This window comes from Panthera uncia, assembly GCF_023721935.1.
Source record: "Panthera uncia isolate 11264 chromosome C1 unlocalized genomic scaffold, Puncia_PCG_1.0 HiC_scaffold_3, whole genome shotgun sequence".
Lineage (NCBI taxonomy): Eukaryota > Metazoa > Chordata > Mammalia > Carnivora > Felidae > Panthera > Panthera uncia.
Genome location: NW_026057584.1, coordinates 80004416 through 80024843, shown reverse-complemented (window position 1 = coordinate 80024843; position 20428 = coordinate 80004416). Strand labels below are relative to the sequence as shown.

The following is a 20428-nucleotide window of genomic DNA, read 5'->3' as shown; positions in this document are numbered from 1 at the left end:
ATTGACAGAAGTATTTGACTAAGAAATGTACTAGAGAGTGAGGGAAGCTAGCATGGAATTAAACAGATCTTGCAGAAAACACCATGCATGCCCTTGAATATTTGTACGTGGTGAGAAAATGCAAACAGTGTAGAAACATACAAAATGAAAGTAAAAACTTCCCTCACTCCTCTAGTGAAGGCCTTCTCCCCAAACATAATTATTAATAACTTTTAGGTGTCTTTTTAGAAGATAAAGATAATGCATAGAGCCTATATGTGTGTGTGTGTGTGCTATGTGTGTGTGTGTATTGTTTATTCACTTCCATTTTAGAAAGCACCATAGTGTACAATATCATCTGTGTCTTCCTTTTCTTCATAATATATCTTGTAGATCTTCTTTCTTTTTAGAAGTGATACAATATTCTTTTGTATGGTATTACTTTAACTTATAAACCTTACCCTTATTATTAAATATTTGGGTTATCATGAACATTTTCCCCTATATGATTTTAGCACATTTTTGACATATATCTGCTAGGTAAATTATTGGAAATGGAAATTTTTGATTAAAGAGTACACACATTAAAAAAATTAGTTTCCAAAAAAAAAAAGATAAACTAATTTACTTCTCAGATGAGATTGTCTCTTTTCCCACATATTTATTAACATAGGGTATTATCAGATGGAAGTATTTTTGCCAATTTTAGGTGAGGAAATTATATTGTTCTGAATCATTGTTTCAATTCACTTGTCTTTAAATCTGGTAAGATTAAACCTTTTAACAAGATTTATTAGCTAATTTTTTATTTCTTTTTTTGTGAACTGCTGTTGAGGGATGTTTATCCATGTTTTTCTTGATCTAATCCTAAAGTTTCTATATCTGGAAATCTTTAAAATCACTACAGAAGTTGTTTTTGCTTTTGTTGTTTTAATACAAAGTTTCTAATTCTACCTTAGACTTCCTGAGTCTGTTTCTTTACTAGTCTGTTTTTTTCAGGTAATGTTGACGAACAGTCACAATGGGACTGTAGTCCAAGAATAGTATAAACATAGTGCAGTGTCCAGGACAGATTTCTTAGACAAGCCATGTCTGTCCTCTTTACCTAGTAAACAGGAAATAAATATTCAATATGCATTGTGGGCACTATGTTAATTGGGAGCCAAAATACTGTCAACTGCTTCCATTTTTTAAGCTAAAAATATATATATATATAAAGGCATTTCATGTTAGGATCCAAACTGTCTTATGTGGTGGGAATGAAAATGGAAGATAGATAATAAATACTTGATTAAGTTTGCTTCTTTCATAATCGTGAACTCTTCATGCTCCCCATAGTGTCACTTGAGCCTGGAAACCCAAGGACTGAATTTTAAGACCCAGCACAGTAACAATACTTTGCTCGGTTCTGGTACTTTTAATTTCCGCTGTATTTCTATTGTTTTTGACAATGTCACACTCATCTCAGAAAACCTCTTCTATGGCTTGCATTTTCCCTTCTCCATGACTGTATAAAAGGTTAATATACTGCTAAGCATCATCCAACTGTTGGCCTTATCCTCACACAAGGAAAATTGAGGATATGTAGGACTCTCCAGCAGGGTCCTCCAGATATCCCCTGGTGATGAGTAATCCTGAACCCAACATTCTTGCCTGCAGCTGTACCTTGCTCAGGGGAGACCACGGTCAGAGAAAGAGGAGATCAAGTTTGTAAGTTACCGGATACATTTCTTCCCCTCTCATTTATCATATTATACAGGGAAATAGATGTAGAGAACAAACATGTCCAAATTGTATCAAGTGTAAAGAAAGATGAAATTTGATTTAAAAAAAAAAAAGGAATTGAGAAGAAAAAAGAATTTCATCTTTCTACTGTGTTATAGACTTACAAACCAGTGTCTGTGGCCCAAATTCTTTCAGTTGTTCATGTCCCACTTACTTTATTCTCCTTGTCCACCTCATTTCTCTGAGATTTGCACTTTCCATTTGTTCTTGAAATCAGCTAACAGTTAATCTATTCCCTGGCATGAGCATTTCCCCTAGGAGTTTACCATTTCATTGGCTTTTTAATCCAATTGTTAAAATTCTCCCAATACTCACAGACACAGAATAGCTTCACCTTGTAAATTTTGAAGGGTTGGCCAGGATTATTAAGAAAGTGAAGCACATAGATCTGCTTTGAGGAACTAGGCCTGTACCAGGCAACTGATTTGCAATGTGACTGGGGAACGTGTGAAGAAGAAGGAAAGAAATATTTGGAACAATTGCCAGGTTCACTCTGATTCTGGGCTCCATCCACACACCACACCTTACTGCACGAGAACACATGTCAGACTAGTTGAGTGCAGGTGTGCCTAAGTTAGGGACAGGGCCAAGGGGTAGCCGGTTGTATCTTCACAATGTATAGATGGGTCTTCAGGAATCCTGGAATCTATGGCCAAAAGTCTCTCTAGAACGAGCCGCTGTTGTATTCGTGTATTTTTACAAATTTACCTCACTAGAAACAGGGCTTAATAAACAATGGAACCTTGATAGGGTAGATATTCAATTAATAAAATTTCTTCCCCCAAAGTAATTTATGTTTTATGCCACTATTCAGAAAAAGAAATTTCAGAGTGTAAGAGTGAGGAACAGTTTTGAAGTGATTCTATGAAAGCATTTACAACTAAATATGTACTAATATTTTTTTAAATGCTCACTATTTGTATTTTGTAAGTCCTCATTTAGTTTCTACAATTTTATAATGAAAAGATTTCTCACCCATTAAAATCTTTCAAATAGCCAGGTTACTGTTTAAGGTGTTTCTTGAATATATATATCTATAGATATAGATAGATAGATAGATAGATATAGATATAGTTTCATTTTTGTTTGTTTAAAAGATATTAATGTTTCTTGAGAACTCAAGTTGTTTGCTTTAGTAGAGAACTCAAGTTGTTTGCTTTAGTAGAGTATTTTTAAAATCTTCTCAAACAATATAATATTGTACCGTCTACTTTTCTGTTTCTTCTACTTAATTACAATTTTCTTGGTTATAAGGGCTCAATTATTCAAATCTGAACCTCCAGACATAGCACAGGGTTTGACCCATGTTAGGTCTTCAGTAAATATTTGTTGAACAAGACAATGAATTAGTTGCCTCTTTGGTGAGGCTAATACAGTCCTCAGTAGCATGGGGTTATGAAATACTTCATGAACTAAGAAGACAAAACGCTAAAACGTAATGGTTAAGTTTCTTAAAAGAGAGTAGTGCAGACTCTCGGACACATCACCATGTGCCGAGCCTCCAGTGCTCAGATCTGCAGGGTGCATTCTGTATGAGTTATGGGCGAGGTCGTTGGTGCATTTTAGAGTGGTGGACAAAAGCTGGCAGGTGTGGGCCATAGCAGTCAGTGGGTATTCTTTGTGTGACCTCCTGTTGGGTTTTGTTTTAATTTTGAATCAGTTTGTAACCTTTAAAATGCAGAAATCTCACAATAAAAATCTGGTTTTCTGAGGTTTTTTTGAAAACTCAACAGATCTTGCCTCGCTATCCTTCATGGCAACATTCAGCTGGAGCTGAGTAGTGGCTGTTCTTCACAGACAGACACATTCTGGACTCTGTCACTGTTGAGTGGGAGAGACACTTTGTTTCCCTGCCCTTATGTTGAGTGGGAGAGACACTTTGTAGGATGCATACTGGATAGGATAAACACATGGAACCTTACAACTTGGTATAGGATATGGAGCAATCTGCACTCTGTAATCAGGCAGATTCTCCTTGAACTGGTCATGCAAAAACAGAATAATGAAAACAGAGCCAAGCCAAAGTCTGGTGCACAATTATACTGGCTGTCAAACCTCAGACCCCAGAGAGAAGGCAAAGGGGAAAGGGCACTCTAGACAGAGGGAGTAGTATAGCTTTTCCTAGGCTTGGATGCAGAAAGTAGTATGATCATTAGTGTGGTGTCTGTGGAGTGCACAGTGGGAGCAAGTAGGGGGTGAGCCTAGAGAGATGGTAGAAGAGGTCATGAAGGCTGTGAAGCAGATGCTGAGACAGGATTAGATGTATAGGAGACTTATTACACACCTCTGAGGGAAATGGGGATGGACTAGGGAGACTGGGAGAGTTGTCAGATGCTGTACAGGATGACCCTTGGAAGGGAGGGAGGGATCATAGCCTATAGTGCAATTCTAAGAAAGTTTGGTGAGGAAGATGGGGTACCCTGAAGCCAAAGTCATCTATCAGAGGAGTCTCCTGTATTCCCAGAAAATGAGCCTGCTTCGGTAGGTAGTATCCCTGCCTTCCTCAGTCATTGGCTGGGAGCAGCCTTTTGGAAGTGTGGCCTCAGTATGAATGTGGTGATGGATTTTGGAGCACAGCTAGGACTGTAGGTTGATCGTGTCCCCCAAAGTCAAAAATCATGAGGCTTATTTTCATGGCTGCTACAGTCTGCCCTTTGTGCCACACGGACCTCCTTCTCTACACAAGTTCAAGGAGGAGCATCCCTGTGGTTCCTGTGGGAGGGAACTCAGAGATGAAGGTTGGTTGGACAATTGTGCCCCATCCTTGGCTGCATTTGATCTGTGGGCTGCAGTTGTACTTACCCCCTCCTTCCTACAATATCCATTCTGAGTTTCTCACATCCTTGGTCATCACCTTGATAGGTCTTGATGGTCCACCTAATTGTATGACCCAAATCTTCAGTCCTAGGAGTCTGGAACCTTGGTAATCATGCATTTTCAGGCTGGGATTGCCACATGTGTCTTTTCACAACTACACAGGGGTAATGGAGCACCAGGAGGCACCCCTGAGGATCACCTAGGTTTCATATGGATTCTTCCCTGCCTTTCTTGTGAAAAGGTAGCCCTGCCTCTTCCTCCTATGTAGGACCAATTATCCCTGCCATAATGGCATTTGGTTGGTCTTTGGACACAGAGTCTCAGGTAGCCTGGTGGGACATGAAACTTGTAGTTCGATTGGACCTTGCCATGTTCTTTGGTAATATTGTACCCCTTTGGAGATGAGGACCTCCAATATCACAGAGCTCAGAGTTGCATGGATCACTGGGGGTGATGGTAAGGGAGGCCACTCATGCTTCCACCTATTGGTTTTTGGACTCATGTATTCTTCCTATTCAGGACACAGCATTGTACGGAAGACCGTGACCTGATGCGTGTGTTGCATCCTGAAGGCTGGCACCCCATCCTTTCAGAGTATTGCCTCCAAGCTGGTCCTTCAGCTGTACCTTCAGAAGGCTATTCCAGCTAATTCTTGGTGGTGCAGTATATGATATAACAGTGGACCCCATGTTCTTGGGCTCAATGCTGCATCTCCTTTCTGTGAAGTGGGTCCTGGTCCTATGCTGTGTTATGCAGCATTCTATGCCTGTGCATCAGGAATTTCCTTTTTTTTTTTTTTTTTGAGTTTATTTATTTATTTTGAGAAAGAGAGAGAGTGCATGCACGTCAGTGGAAGAGGAGCAGAGAGAGAGAGAGAGAGAGAGAGAGAGAGAGAGAGAGAATCCCAAGCAGGCTCCACACAGTCAGCACAGAGCCGGATGTAAGGCTCAAATTCATGAACCGTGAGACCGTGATCTGAGCCAAAATCAAGTCAGATGCTTAACCAACTGAGCCACCCAGGCACCCTACCAGGCATTTATTAAGCCCTCAGGTGATAATGCTGGCTGAGGTTCTGATAGGTATGACAGCCTTTATGAATGATTAAGTCTAATAGATCCTGGCTTATAATGGGAAGTTCTGAATGCATGATCCCTTGTTATCATGTGAGCAAGCATTCTGTCTTTAGCAGGGCTCAGCAATATGCCAGGGGCTGTTTTTCAAAAGGGGTATACTTCTCTGCTGCCAGTGGCATGGCCTTAATCCAGAATTCTGAGGGCCTATCTACTCATTCTCCCACTCTTTGTATGTGCTGATAAAAAATTTCAACTATATCCTGCAAGCAGTGAGAACTATTCACAGTTTCTAAATGTAGAGCTATGTGATCAGATCTCTGTTTTTATAAACTGTAAGACAGAAATATTGGAAAGAAAAGAAACCAGAGTCAGGCAGACTAGTTTAAAAACTATGGCCATAGTCCAAACAAAAATTAAAGACCTGAACTGAAGTTCCAGCCATAGACATGATGAAGAAGGTAGGACTGGTTTGTAAAGTATTTAGAAAGTAGGATCAAAAAACACAGGAGTTATTACACCTCAAAAAAAAATGCCCAGAACAATTTTGGGGTTTTGGGATCTGGTGAGTAACCGAAAAATTTTCATGTGTTGCATTTTTTTGTTTCCTTTTGGAGTAGAGAGTCCCCAAGCACTATACCACTAAAAGAAACTTGAATCGTGCTGAGCCAACAATGTTAATGAGCTACATTCAATCAGCTTGATCACGAACTGAACCTCAGTATTAATTTTTGTTGAATCCCTTTCTTCTTCCAAAACTACTGAGCTGTAATAAACCAGAAATATATTGAGCCAGAACATCAAATATTGTTTTCATCTGTTTTGTTTATTTTATAACCCAGAATGTAGAATAATACCCAATACATATTTGACACAGTGAATATTTATTAAATGAATGAATTCTCCCAAATAACCAGTGATTAATTTGGAGTTTATGATGCTTTTTTTTGCCATATTTAGAGCATGCATTATTAATATTGCTTCTCGGCCTTTTGGCTAAGATCAAGTGTAGAGCATGCATTATTAGTGGAAAATGTTGAACTTGGAGTGTAAATTAGGATTAGAAAAGATACCTGTTCACAGGTCTCAGGATAAGAAGAGATGGGTTTTATTGTCATGGGAAACTCAGTCATTGCCTCATTTTACCTGGACTTGATATTTTTGGCTTAATCAGTCCTGCAGGAGGAAAGGACCAAAAGAGATTCTTGTCTTTCCCTTCTTGATTGCAAGCATAGGAAAACAAAGGATCTTGGAAAATACTTACCTCATAGTTTTATGACACAATTCCAGGGAAGAGAAACCCTCCAGCATTCTTCCTGGTCTACCCAGTGGAAGACAGGGTCCTTTCATTTTCTTTTTTCTCCTGTGTCTGAGTTTATTCTAAGAAAATAATGGGGGAATAGATCATGTGCTATAGTTGCAAGGATGCTACTCACAGGGTTATTTAGAATACAGAAATTTAGAACCCTCTGGAATGAATAATAATGGAGGATTGAAAGAGAGAGCCCATTATGATTACCTACATTTTCATCTCTACAATATATTCATGTTTTTGTTTTTGTTTTTGTTCTGTAACCCCTATGAGAAAGACCTGGCAGGATCTAATGCAACTGCATAAATTATATGGTTTTGATATCAGATCTATGTTACTCTGACTTTACAGAGTGAAACCAGGATGAATGTTTTACTGCCTTCCCTGTTTATTCCCAATGATGTTACTTCTGTTCTTTTCTTTTGCTTTATTCTCAGCCTAACTTCCTTCTATGAATAACATCAGAACAAGTGACTGGAAAGTCAGTGAGGATGAGAATTTGCCACCTCTAAAGGGCCAGGTAGGGGGGTGTCACTTAATGATCGAGGCTTGGCGTCACGATCATAGTCACGCATAATGGAAATGGCAGTGTGGGGTCCTGATGAATTGAAGGCATCCCAGTGTGTCAGTGCAGCCAAGGAGACTGAGCCACAGGGAGTTCAGTGCTCAAGTTCACATGGCTCTTTGTAGCAGAGCAAGAGTTCAAACTCAAGTCTGCGGTCTGCAAAAGCCATTCTCTTCCCAACACTCCATGCTGCCTCTGAAAATGTTGGCCTATTTGTTTCTTTTCTCAAAAACTCCTCTGTCTCTCCGGCTACCTTGGGAGTAATGGTTGTAAGCATATGTGTGTCTCAGGAGAGGCCTCCCGACATTTTCTCTTTTGGTGTCATAAAATTAAGTGTGCTGGGTCGGAAAGGTAGAGTGAACTTCACCTTGGAGTCTTTCAAGGGCAACATGGGACAGTCATTTCATCAAGAGGATGAAAACCACTTTTGGGAAGTTATTACCAAAGTGGCCAAGAGAAGTCTGTCACGTTGGAAGCTGTGGTCATTTTATAGGTCACAACCTGCTCGTTCCCTTTCCTCAGTACTTTAAGGATAGATAGGATAAAGAGGATTCCTAGAGGAATACATAACGCTGATTACTTTGGACTGCTTACTGGTTCCTTAAGTGAGTGAGTGCTAAGGGGAACTTTCCAGTCTGGTGTGCTGGTGCCCTGGATGGACAGAATACCTTTCAGAGCTGTTTCCTTCCACTGTCATTTGCAAAAGTGTGATAAAGCGTCCCAAACATTGCTGCAAATTAGAATCACCTGGAGAGATTTTTCAACCTCATACTGACGTCACACCCCACACCAGTGAAATTGTAATGCGTGAGAGCCAGCATCAGCAGTTTGCTAGGATCAGCAAATTTGGAAACCTTGGCCCTCTTTTGACAACCCCCTTCCCTCTTACTTACCCTCTCTCTTCTCATCTTTCCCCTGCACTTCCTCTCTCCAGGTTTTCATCTTAACTCTTACTCCAGTAGGAGGGCCAGTTCCTCTCCCTCTGGGATTACCAGCAAAGCCCTCTTTATGCCCCAACCAGAACAAAAACAAAAGGACACCCAGACAATGTGGTCTTTGGTGGGTGGCCCCTCCCCTCCAGCATCCCCATCTTGGTGTCCTTCTTGTGCTAAGTGACGCCCCGAACTCTTTTCTGGGTCTGCCTCATCCTCCATCACCCTGTCACCAGATGCTGTGTACCTCCTAGGTCTGGGCTTCCCCAAGTGGTGTCTGTGCACTTCTGGGCACCTGCCAGTTCTGTAGATTTAAAAAGGTGTGTCTTCATTTCTTGGTGCCCTAGTTTTCTCATTTGTAAAATGGGGTAATAATAGTGCCTACTTCACAGTGTTGTGGGGATTAAAGAAAGCACGTAAAGGGTGCCTTGCACATGTTGGGTTCAGCCCTATAGTAAGTGCTCAATCAATGCTAGTCATTACTGTTATTTTCCATTTTCTTTCATTAATGTGTTTAATTTGAATGTAATTATATTTATATTTGGTAATTTTGTGTAGCTTTAAAGCTGCTACATGGGCTTTAAACAAAGGAGCTTAATCCTAGTTTCCTATCTGTGTGTATGTAAGTAGCATTTATAATTATTATAATTAGGATTAATTAGTTGACAGTAGGGGTAGATGAAATTCTGTTTGTGAGACTCTTCTCTTTATTATTTTAAATTTTTTTCTTTAATGCTTATTTTTGAGACAGAGAGAGAGAGAGAGAGAGAGCAAGTGGGGGAGGCAGAGAGAGACAGAGACACAGAATCTGAAGCAGGCTCCAGGCTCTGAGCTGTCAGCACAGAGCCTAACAAGGGGCTTGAACTCACCAACCGTGAGATCATGACCTGAGCCGAAGTCGGATGCTTAACGTACTGAGCCACCCAGGTGCCCCTGACTTTTTTTCTTTAAAGGAGATTTTATTTCACTAGTGTGTTTAATTTTAATGTAATTTTATTTATATTTGGTAATTTTGTTTAGCTTTTAAAGTACCGTGTGGGCTTTTAAACAAAGGAGCTTAATCCTAGTTTCCTATCTGTGTGTGTGTAAGTAGCATATAATTATTATAATTAGGATTAATTAGTTGACAGTAAGGGTAGATGAAATTCTGTCTGTGAGACTTTTTCCTCTTTGAAGGAGAAAGCATTTCTGAAATTTGAGAAGTCCTGCCGTAGACCTTCCCCGATCTGCCTCACTTAATTCACCTGCCCTGTGTTTTTATCCTCACCTGAAGATGTTGATCTTAGTTGGGATCAGCTAGAAAAATCTGGCAAGCTACCTGGGCTTTTGATTTCTCCTAATAGAACACGGCATTCCACAGAAGCCTTTTTGAAGACCTTTCATACCTCCTTCCCAGACTGGGGGTGCAGAAGTTTCTGAGCCAGCATCTTGACCCACCCAAACGAGTAACCCAATGCATTGTTAGGACACTGAGAGCTGATTTTTCGAATTGCATTAGCTAGCAGGCATGTGCTAGGTATGGTTCAAAGTGCTTTCTGTGTATTATCTCTGTTAGTCCTGATAAGGGCCCTCTGACCTAGGTGGTATGATTGCCCCTAATTGCAGATGAATAAACTGAGGCACAAGGGTTGAGAAGCCTGCCCAAGGTTACACAGCTGTCAGTTGCAGAGTCAGAATTATAGCCTGGACTGGCTCCAGACCCGGTGCTCCACAGTCTTTCCAGGCATTTATCTGTTCTCACAGTAATCCAAGGAGGTAGGTAAAAGGCCCTGGGGTTGCCTGGCTCCAGAGCTCCTATGTAATTCCCTTTCTACTCCATCGACTGGGGCCTGATCAGCACTGCCGGGACTGCTGGGTTTGATCTTGTTGCTCCCTTTAGACTGGCCTCCTTTCCAGTCCAGCGATGAGATGAAGTGGCTTCTCTGACCCTTCTTAAAATAGCTAAGAAACACATATTATCTAAAGCTTGGGGTTTTCTCTCGGCCTTAATTCTTCCTTTGCCTTGGGGGTGCCCTACATTCTTTCTCCATTCAGTGGTCCTGGGAGATTTGCTCACGGGCAGTGCTGGAGGGGCCCCAGAGGAATGGAGTTATCTCATTGGTTGATTGTTTTCTCCAGCTATAATTCCACTTCCCAGTTCTGAGGCCAGCCTTGGTTAATGTGCTGTCTTTCCTACTTTTTTTTTTTCCTTTCCATGAGAGTAGAATGACAGCATTTCTTTTCTGTTTATTAACCTAACCCTTTTCAGAGAAAAAGCAAGAATATTATGACTAATAAACATTGTTTTTGCATTACTATGGTCAGGGGTGGCTGATCCAGGTTTTTAGGGAGGAGCTCCCCTTAAGGAAAAGAAAACATGGATTAACAATCCTAAGATTAGAAATAGGGCCTTGGCAGGGGCCCCTACAATCAGGGACCCTGAAGCTTACCCTTCACTACATGGTAAGTCCACCCCTGGCTATGATTCTTTGGAATTTTAATATCTTTTGTTTTCTCTAATACTTATTTCCAGTGTCCTGTTACTAGTATAATTATTCAATAATTCATATGAACTTAGATGTTAACTGGATCTTTATAAAATATAATGGGTCATCCCCATCAAATTCCACTTCTCCCTTTCTTCCTTCTTCCAGATAAGCTGCCCTGGTTGTTAGGAAGGACTCTGAACCTCCTGTTGGGTCTTATTGGTAATGCCTGGTGACCTCCCTGAGGTTTGTGTAGGGCAGGTGCAGTCACTGTGTTACCTAGCTCCTCTACCTGGTGTTTTACAAATGCGTGGCCTTAGTAAGGACAAGAGGTCAATATCACACCATGATCACTCTTGACTCAGTGACTCAAAGATGTATCATCTCTCCCTTGCATACAAGGCAGGTCAACATTTCCTCCCACGTACTTAGCAACCGTGTGGGGAATTTTAAGAGTTACATCAATGATTTTACTAATATGGTTCAATCATTTGAGTATTAAGCTGGAACTATTAACGACAGCATGTATAATAGATAATGCTGTTTATCCCTGGCTCGTAGAGGATGATGAATGAATGAATGAGCAAGTAAAATCAAAACCAAGGAGGACAACTGGAGACAAGTAGGAAAATGCAGTAATGTGAGGGGAGAGGAATCTCACATGGTTCTTTCAGTATCAGCATTCAGGGAGTGGAGTCAGTTTAGGTACCTACACTTCCTCATCCATAAGAAGCTACTCAATATTTTTTTCTAAGAAGGGAGTTAATTTAGATGCAAAAATAAAAAAGTTCCTATTATCAAGGACAATCTTCTTTTATTAATAACTCCTACATCTTTTTCTGCCTGGATGGATACTACTATGTAAAAATCTTATTATATTCTGTTTTGCTACAATAATAGACTTCTTTAATAACCATTATTTATGGAGGCTTGTAAATGAAGATGGTGCATTACAAAGGAAGAATTCCTACCCCAATGGTACAGAGGCAGGAGGTCATCGGATACATTCCTTTGCCTTCAAACCCATGGTGAGCAAATAGTCAGATTATAGTTTAGACTGTGAGTTTTCACAGACCCCAATACCCTTTCACAAAAATGAAACCCTGATGGTCTTTGCACTATCAGGACACGTGTTGTGTAGCTCAAGGTATTGGTTGATCAGAAATTTGGAGGATGAGTGCATGGATAGATTTGTTTTTAAAAGCATATTCTTTATTAAATGAGAAAAATTGGTTAAGATTTATTACTTAGCTACTGAGGAATCCAGTGATTTGAAAAAAATATAGCCAGAGAGGTTTTTGTTTTACATAAGTCGCTGTTTTGATGTTGGCTATTTGATTTTTTTTTTTTTTTCATTTTTCCCACAGGAAGAGTACAGGCTCACCCTCCTACCCTGTAAGAAATTTTGAAAGGGTTTGCCACACCTATGAAACTAGCAATTACAGTTTTCTTGATCTTGAGTTATAAATGGCTAAATGGTAACAATTTTCAAGGACTTTGGACAAAAACTTGGTTAGGATTCTTGGAACCCTGGGCAAAACCCTATTGCGTGCAAAATATTTAATGTGGATTCGTTCTTTTTTGTCCTGGGTGAGAATCAAGATTATGTTAAGTGGTTGTTAATAAGTTGAAAGTGGGAATTAATAAGTTCAAACATTTTTAACTTCCACATTTTTTGGAAGGTCTCTGGGATTAGAATTCCTAGAACAAGTAAAATGAAAATATGACATTCTTAAAAATACAGAAGCATTTAATAAAAGATACAAAGCAAAAAATTTCTCCAAACCACCACTCCCTTCCAGGTAAATAAAAAATGGCAGGCCGGCACTGAAATGTACCTAGTTTTCCATTCCTGCCTGGAGAGTTCTTTGACTCCATCCCCTTGTGGCTGTTTGTATTTCAAAATGCCTTCTCGTCAGTTCTCTAGAAACTTCAAATTGATAGAAGAAGCTAACAAGCAAACAGCCAACAAGCAGAAGAGAGTGAATATAATATCTTTTAGAAATGTGAATATACTGCTAAGCATACTAGGCCAGACATCATTTATCCTTCAGGAATTGAAGGGTTTTGATGCAATTGACCTTTAAATCAGACTGGGGAAAGGTCCAAAGGCAGCTTTTCCCTATAACTCTAGCCTTGCCAACGGGTTCCAGGAAAAGAAATACACACTTTTTTAAAGCATTGATTTTTATGCAGATAGGTCCTCAATTCATATTGGGAATAGATGATCATCTGTTTCCCTATAGGAAAGGAAACATCAGTGTCTATGAAGCCTGAAAGAGATAATCTCTGACTAGTTCTCTATTATTGACGTTTTTAAAACCAACTCTAACCTTTTAGCTGATAAGCCTTAAAGAAGTATTAATGTAAAAAAGCATATATGTTACAAAGAAAAATTTAAGCTGGGGGCTGGCCTCTTTTATAAGAATTGGTCTTGAATTGGTTGGTCCGATCTCCTGGCTGCAGGGGGCAGAAAGCAACTTCAAACTAGCTTGGGCAAAAATGTTATTTATTGGATGGAGATTGAATCTTCTAAGGGAAGAGTTAACAATTAGCCCAAAAGGCAATGGTTACACATAGCTCAGCTCTTACCTCCATTATCAGTAGCTCTCTCAGGCAGCAAGCTGCCTTCTCTTCTTCCTCCTCCCTGTGGAGAGGAATATGGCATACACGTGTTCCTGAGTTTCACTTCTTGAGGACTTCTGTACCAGAGAGGGCTGATTGTCTTTATCCAGTTTTGGCTTGAAAAATACCCAGGAAGATCTCTGATTGGTCTGGCTTGGATCAAATGTCCGACCCTGGTCCAAACAACAGCATCCTGTAGGATGGACCGTGTAAGAACACGGTGCACCCCAAATAACACCACATGATGGGTATCAGTAGGAGAGCCATCTTGTAACCAGGGGAGAACATAGGGCAGAAGTGATTCTAAATGCCCACTAGAACTATTGTTTCGCCTTTTGTTTTGATTTGCAAAGTGGTACTGGCATGGTATTCTATTTTTAGAGAAGGAAATCATGTCAACAGGTAACTTCCCCACCATTTGCTGAAATACTCATTTGGCCATCATTAACTTCATTTTGCACTTCTAGGTTAATGCAGGTACTTAGAAGTTAGTATTGTTAATTGTATGGACATCTGTGTAGTTTTGCTAGCCCAGCAAATCTTCTTCAGGTGACAATACCTAGATTTTCCTTCCTTCGGAAAACCAATACCTCCCCTATTCTCAAACTACGTGATTTATATGAAGTTGACACTATGCATCTGTCCAAGTGACATGCTAATAGCCCAGCTCTGGCCAGTTGGAATGCCATATTCCCCTGGCCAGTTGTAGTCCAAGGATGGATCGCCCTTTTTTTTTTTTTTTTTTAGGTGTTTTTTTTTTCTTGTTGTTGTTGTTGTTGTTGTTGTTGTTTTCTGGAACAGTTGAAAAACAGTCTGGGAATGCTTCTGAAGCTGGAAGATCCGAATGAGAATAAAAGCAAATGAGGGGACAAAGTAGAGTTGAGGGCTGGAAATTCCTGATAAGAGGGTTAAAAGTCCAGCCATGTTCAAGCAGGAGTATTAGATGAGACCATAAAATTCTTCCCTTTCTCCCCCTTTTGATTATAGCCTGTTTGATTTCGATTTCTGTACCTTGCAACCAATGTGGAAAATAGGATTATTTTCATGAGTACGAGAATTCCTAGTTAGTTCTCCTACACCAGTTCCTCATATTCTAGATATCTATTGTTACAGAACAAATCACCACAAAATGTAATAGCATAAAGTAGTTATCATCATTTCATTTCTCTCTCATGGTTTGTGTGGGTCAGGAATGTGGGAAGAGCTTGGCCCAGGCTGTTCTCACTTGGAGTCTCCATGCAGTTTTGATCAGACTGTGGCAGGAGCTGGAATGGAGTAAGGCGGTGGGGCAGGAGCAGCTGGGGGCTGGCAGGGTAGCACTGCCTCTTCATGAAGTCTCCATAGCTCTGTGTGGACTACTTGAACTTCTTCACAGCATGGCACTCAGAGTGCTCAGATTGCTTATGTGGTTGAGCATTCCAGAACATTGGGTGTAAGTTTAATTACCTTCTGTGACCTAGCTTGAAAAGCCAGAGAGTGTTATTTCCACCATACTCTGCTCAATTGGTCTATAGGGCTGTCCCAGAATAAAAGGGAGAAGATGTAGATGTTGTCTCTCAATGGAGACATGTCAATGAACCCATGTTTGAAAACCACCACCATGTTATAAGCAATTCCCAAATGGTGAGAAGGTACCATAGTCAGAATGATATATTTAAGTAGTCTTAGTTTTGTAAGACATGCGTTGAATTTATACTTTGGGAGCTGAATTAACTTACTCAGATCATTAAGACACCACCAAACCTGGATTATTGAAAATTAAGTCAAGATTTCTCATGATCTTCCAGGCTTCAAAATTTCATTTTGCTCCCATATTAGGCATTTCATATTACAATAGGAACGGCATTGAAAAATACTTAGACTTGTATTACTTCTCTACTTCACAATTACTTATATATTGGTTTAATATTAAGGTGTTGTTTGGTAATTGGCACCTTAGTCAGTGTAGCTTCCCGAAGTGCTTAATTATCTTAGTGATGAGTTTAAGGAATTGGGGATATCTTGTTTTATGGTCTCTATATAAAATAGCAATTAAGATGTGGATTTGTAAAACGTGATCTGGGTTATGGGTCTATCTCTTTGCCTCCAAGACTAGTCTTAGAAATCCTCCTTTATACTAAGTATTACCATGCAGTGAAAATCAGAATGCAACTCTTTTCAACTTTCTCCCAAATGGAGGAAGTCGAATAGATCTCGAACTAATTTTTTTTTCTGTTTCAGAATGTAGCAAGTAATCCATTGGAATAAAACCAGCAGTTGAGTAACTCATGCAAAGGTAATTTAGAGCACAAATTAAATCTGTCAGAGTGGTATTAGATTTGCAAAAGCTCATAAATAACAAATGAAAGGTCACAGAGCTGTGAAAATGAGAGTGTACTTCTTCATAAAGAGAACTGGAGTCAGGGATGGGGTCCTCAGTGCGTATTCAAATAGCAGCACATAAAATGGAAGTGCAACATCTTTTCTAAATGTCTAGGACAGTCCAAAGGTACTGTGGACTCCAGAGAAAAGCGTCAAAGTCCTAGGAAAGACCCTTCGTATTATCTGAGCATGTCCAGCATCGTATTTGAGAGGCTTAGGGAATAAAGCTTCATTGACTACTGAGAATCTGTACAGAAAAAATACAGCCCCCTCAGCAGAGCCCATATTTCAGGAATGGTTAGACTAATTGTGAATGCATGTAACTCATCTTTCATTTTTCAGTTCCTAGAATATAATAATAGAGTGAGTAGTGCTTCATGATTTACTGCAGGAATGTAAGCAGTTGATGGTGATATTAATAAACAGTTCTGCCCATTCTCTTTTCCTTAAGGGAAAGAGAGGTGGAAAATATAGCCCTGGCTACTACAAAGTAGACAAGTTCTTTTACTGTGCATTGTGTGCAGATTTTTTTAGTGCTATGTTGGGCTTGACTTGTATATGGGAACAAAATCTATATTTATAAAAAGCAATGCGTGGGCTTCATCAAAATTAAAACTTTTGTATGTCAAAGGACACCATCAAGAAAGTGAAAAGTCAAGAGGAAGGGAGAAAACATTTGCAAATGATCTGAGTGTCTGGATCTAGTGTCCAGAGTCTAGAAAATAGAAAGAACTCTTATAACCCAACAATAAAAAGACAATAACCCCCTTAAAGAATGAGCAAAGGATCTGAGTTGACATTATTCCCAAAAAGATATACAAATGGCCAGTAAGCACGTGAAAATATGTTCAACATCATTAGTCACTTGGGAAATGCAACGAGACACCACTTTACACTCACTAGGCTATAATAAAAACTATTTTTTAATGAAAATAAGGGTTGGTGAGGATGTGGAAACGTTCGAACACTGGTCTTTTACTGATGGAAATGTAAAATGGTGCAGTCACAGTGGAAAACTGATGGACAGTTCCTCAAAAAGTTAAACACGAAGTTACCATAAAACCCAGCAATCCCACTCTTAGGTATATACCCAAGAAAACTTAAAAATATGTCCACACAAAAGTGTGAACGTGAATGTTAATAGCAGCACTATTCACAGTAGTCAAAAAATGGAAGCCACCCAAATGTCTGTCAATGGGATAAATGGATAAACAAATGTGTTATATTCATGTACTGAAATATTATTCAGCCACAAAAAGGAATGATATACCCATTCATGCTACCACATGGATTTATCTTGAAAATATCACACTAACTGAGAGAAACCAGACACAAAAGACTATATGTTGTATAGTTCTGTTTACAGAAAATGTTCCCAATAGGCAAATCTATAGAGATGGAAAGTAGATTAGTGGTTGTAGGGGTGGGGAGAGGAGGGAATTGGAAGTGGCCACTAATGGGTACAAGAGTTTTGATGGAAATGTTCCAGACTCAGTGATGGTTGTACAAAATTATGAATTTACAAAAAAAAAAAAAAACTCTACTGAAGTAATACATGCTTATCAGAAATTTTTGAGCATACAAATTAAGCAAAAAGAAAACCATTAAAATTATCAGAAATTCTAAACCATTTTGGTGTTTTTTCTAATCATACATAAGCCTAGAAAATTCATACTTCCTCTTTTTTTTTCTGAAAAAGGAACAATTTCATGAGTAAAGTGTGTTGGGATAATCAAGTTTCAACTATTTTAAGAATTTGGAAACTCTAAACACATGTGTGAGCACACAAAATGGAGACATGTGCTTCAAAGGGATATAAGAGACCTATGCTCTCTCAATATCTTTTATACAAGTAAAATCTAACTAAAGCGGAAATGTAAAGGTCATGGAGGTGGGACATAGACCTTGGAGGGTGACTTGGAGGAGATATGGAGAGAGTGTAGATGGGCATCACCCATCTGTTTGCTTCGTTGATGAAGGATGGCAGGAGGTCACCTGGGTCTGCATGAGCCTAGGCAATATTATAATGGTGGCAAGACGTGCCCTCCCCTGTCTCGCACCTGCTTTGTCCCTCCCTGCCTGGCTGGCCATGGGGCAGATGCTGGGGAGAAAGAGACGTGTGGATTGTGATTTGTCATACATAGTAGTTCTGGAAATTGTTATATTTTTCTGATTTAAGGAAAGTGAGCTGTGTGTTGAACCCAAATAAATGGCACCGTATTTACTTAAAGTTAGAACACAACATTTGCATCATAGTTACCTTTACCTAGAAAACCACATTGACTTTAAAACTACATTTTGAACAAAACAGTAGTAAGTAAAAATATTGGGAAATATTATACAGTATTTACCGTGTGATGGACACTATTCTTAGTGCTTTATGCTATGTTACCTAATTCTCGTAATAAACTTTTGAGGTAGGTAGCATTATGATCCTCATTTTGCAGATGAAGAAACTGAGGCACAGAGCGGTTAAGTAACTGACTTAAGGTTGCACAGAAAGAAAGCATTGGAGCAAGGTTTCAAATCCAGGGGTCTAGCTCTTTACCTCTTTGCTCAGATGTAGCACACACATGCTGTGGAATGAGGGTTTGTGGCTGGTAGCCATGCTACGGAGGTAAGGTAAATTTCAGATGGCATTAAATAATGCTTAGTGTGAGTACCGTGCAGAGGGAGACCTTTAAACCAGTAACCGAAGGAATACTGTGATTGAGAAATGCTTTAATAAATGCACTGTTTGGTACATATGAAGTATTGGTGTAGACAGTGAGGTTCACATTAAAAAGAACTTAGGTTGGCAGCTCGTTGATACTTAATGTTAGGTTATATCAAAATAAAACCCGATAGCTTTCCTCCCCATCCCTCTCAAATTGGGCCCTGCTGCAGACTGTGAGGAGCTGAGGCGTGATGATGCAGGGTAGATTTGCTCCTCAGGTGCAACCATACCTGGCCACAGTGGATGTAAAATGGAGCACTACTGCGTTCATTTAAGATGAGATCATGTTGGTCTCTGTCATTCGGCGGAGGAGAAATACCATGAATATTTGTTTTCTTACCATATTTTTCAAACAAGTGCCTAACACGGTGCCTGGCAGCCACACTCATTAAGGGAGCAAGCAGCTTATTCTCCTCTTGAATGCACATTCGCCTGGGGAACCAAATGTAAACGGAAGATGGGGAATTAGCATGAAATTGGCAAGGCTGGCATCATCAAGCTGCCACAGGGTGATAATTTCTACTCTTATTTCCTAATAGTTTGTCGATTTTTTAAACAACAATGAATGCATCGATCCATCTGGAGTTCATATGAGTGCATTGTGTATTGTTTGGTTTTGGTTAATCTTCACAATTTTTAATTAAGTTATCATAATACTATTCATTTTGTATTTTCCTGTTCTGTAATTTAAAAGAAAATACTTATGTCAGTTGTTGTGTCTATTCGAGTGTTCTATTTTCTGTATTTATTTTTATATTTTCTATCCTGTTTTGATTAGTATTCATTAATATCTGATTAGTTCATATTGATCTTCTGTATTGATTTTGTTTTACAATATATTTACTCTTGATCTATTTATTTTGACAAAATAATTTTAGGATTTTGTTATGCCTTTTTAAAAATCTCATTGAATCTTTGTGTTAAAATTTGTAAACAAAATGTCCAAATGGTGTTGGTTTTTTTTTCTCCACCAGTTTAAAATAAGGTGAATATCTAACATGACCCCTTTTGTGGGCAATAGAATGATGGTATTTGCAAAAGGGTGGAGCCTGAAGAACAGACTCTGTAGGAAAGCAATAAGATGGCAAGAAAATAGCACGTATAAATTAAGATATATATCTACATTCCTAGTAAGTTGGACAGTTGAACCCTAGTAAAAAATTGACTGCTCTCAATTTTAATTGAAAAGGACAGAACCAGAATAAAGGATAAAATGATGATTGCTTAGTGCTACTGGGATCCTTTGACCTCATTTTATTAGTTTAAGTTTATACACCTTGAATCAGTCTTTGGAAGAACAGAATATCGCCTAGAGTTTGCAAATGTGGAGTCAGTGGCCAGACTGTCTCCGTTTGAATCAACTCCTCTGCTTATTTGCTGGACTTCAGTTTACTGAAAATGGGTAACCCTCATAGGGTTGTTGGGGGAATTAAGTGATATATTTGTAAGGGCTTCAACAGCAGCCGGCCAATATTATTAGTTAAGGAGATTTTGAGCTGTAAAGGCACTTTGTGTTTTGGGAGAGGCCAACTTACCTACATTTCTTCGCGCCCCCCCCCCCCCCCCCCCCCCCCCCCCCCGGCGAATATGAAAGCCTACCTTGTGTAGGTTTGCTTGAGCACTATGACACAGGACGTCTGCACTCTCAGACCTGGCTGTCACCACTATCAAGGAAATGCTTCTGCACTTTTGTACTTGACTTATTTATTGTTGCATTCTGGCAGACATCCCCTAGCCTTCTGGCAAAATCCTCCTGGATTTCATTAAAATTCAGTCTCTCTTGATACCATCTCTGCTGGAT

The 20428-nt window shown here is 39.5% G+C and overlaps 1 protein-coding gene across 1 annotated transcript in view; it reads left to right on the top strand.

Annotated features, from left to right (window-relative positions):
- LYPD6 (LY6/PLAUR domain containing 6) overlaps positions 1-20428 on the top strand; it is a 124626-nt gene that overhangs the window by 75068 nt on the left and 29130 nt on the right. The gene's annotated exons all lie outside the window — the stretch shown is intronic.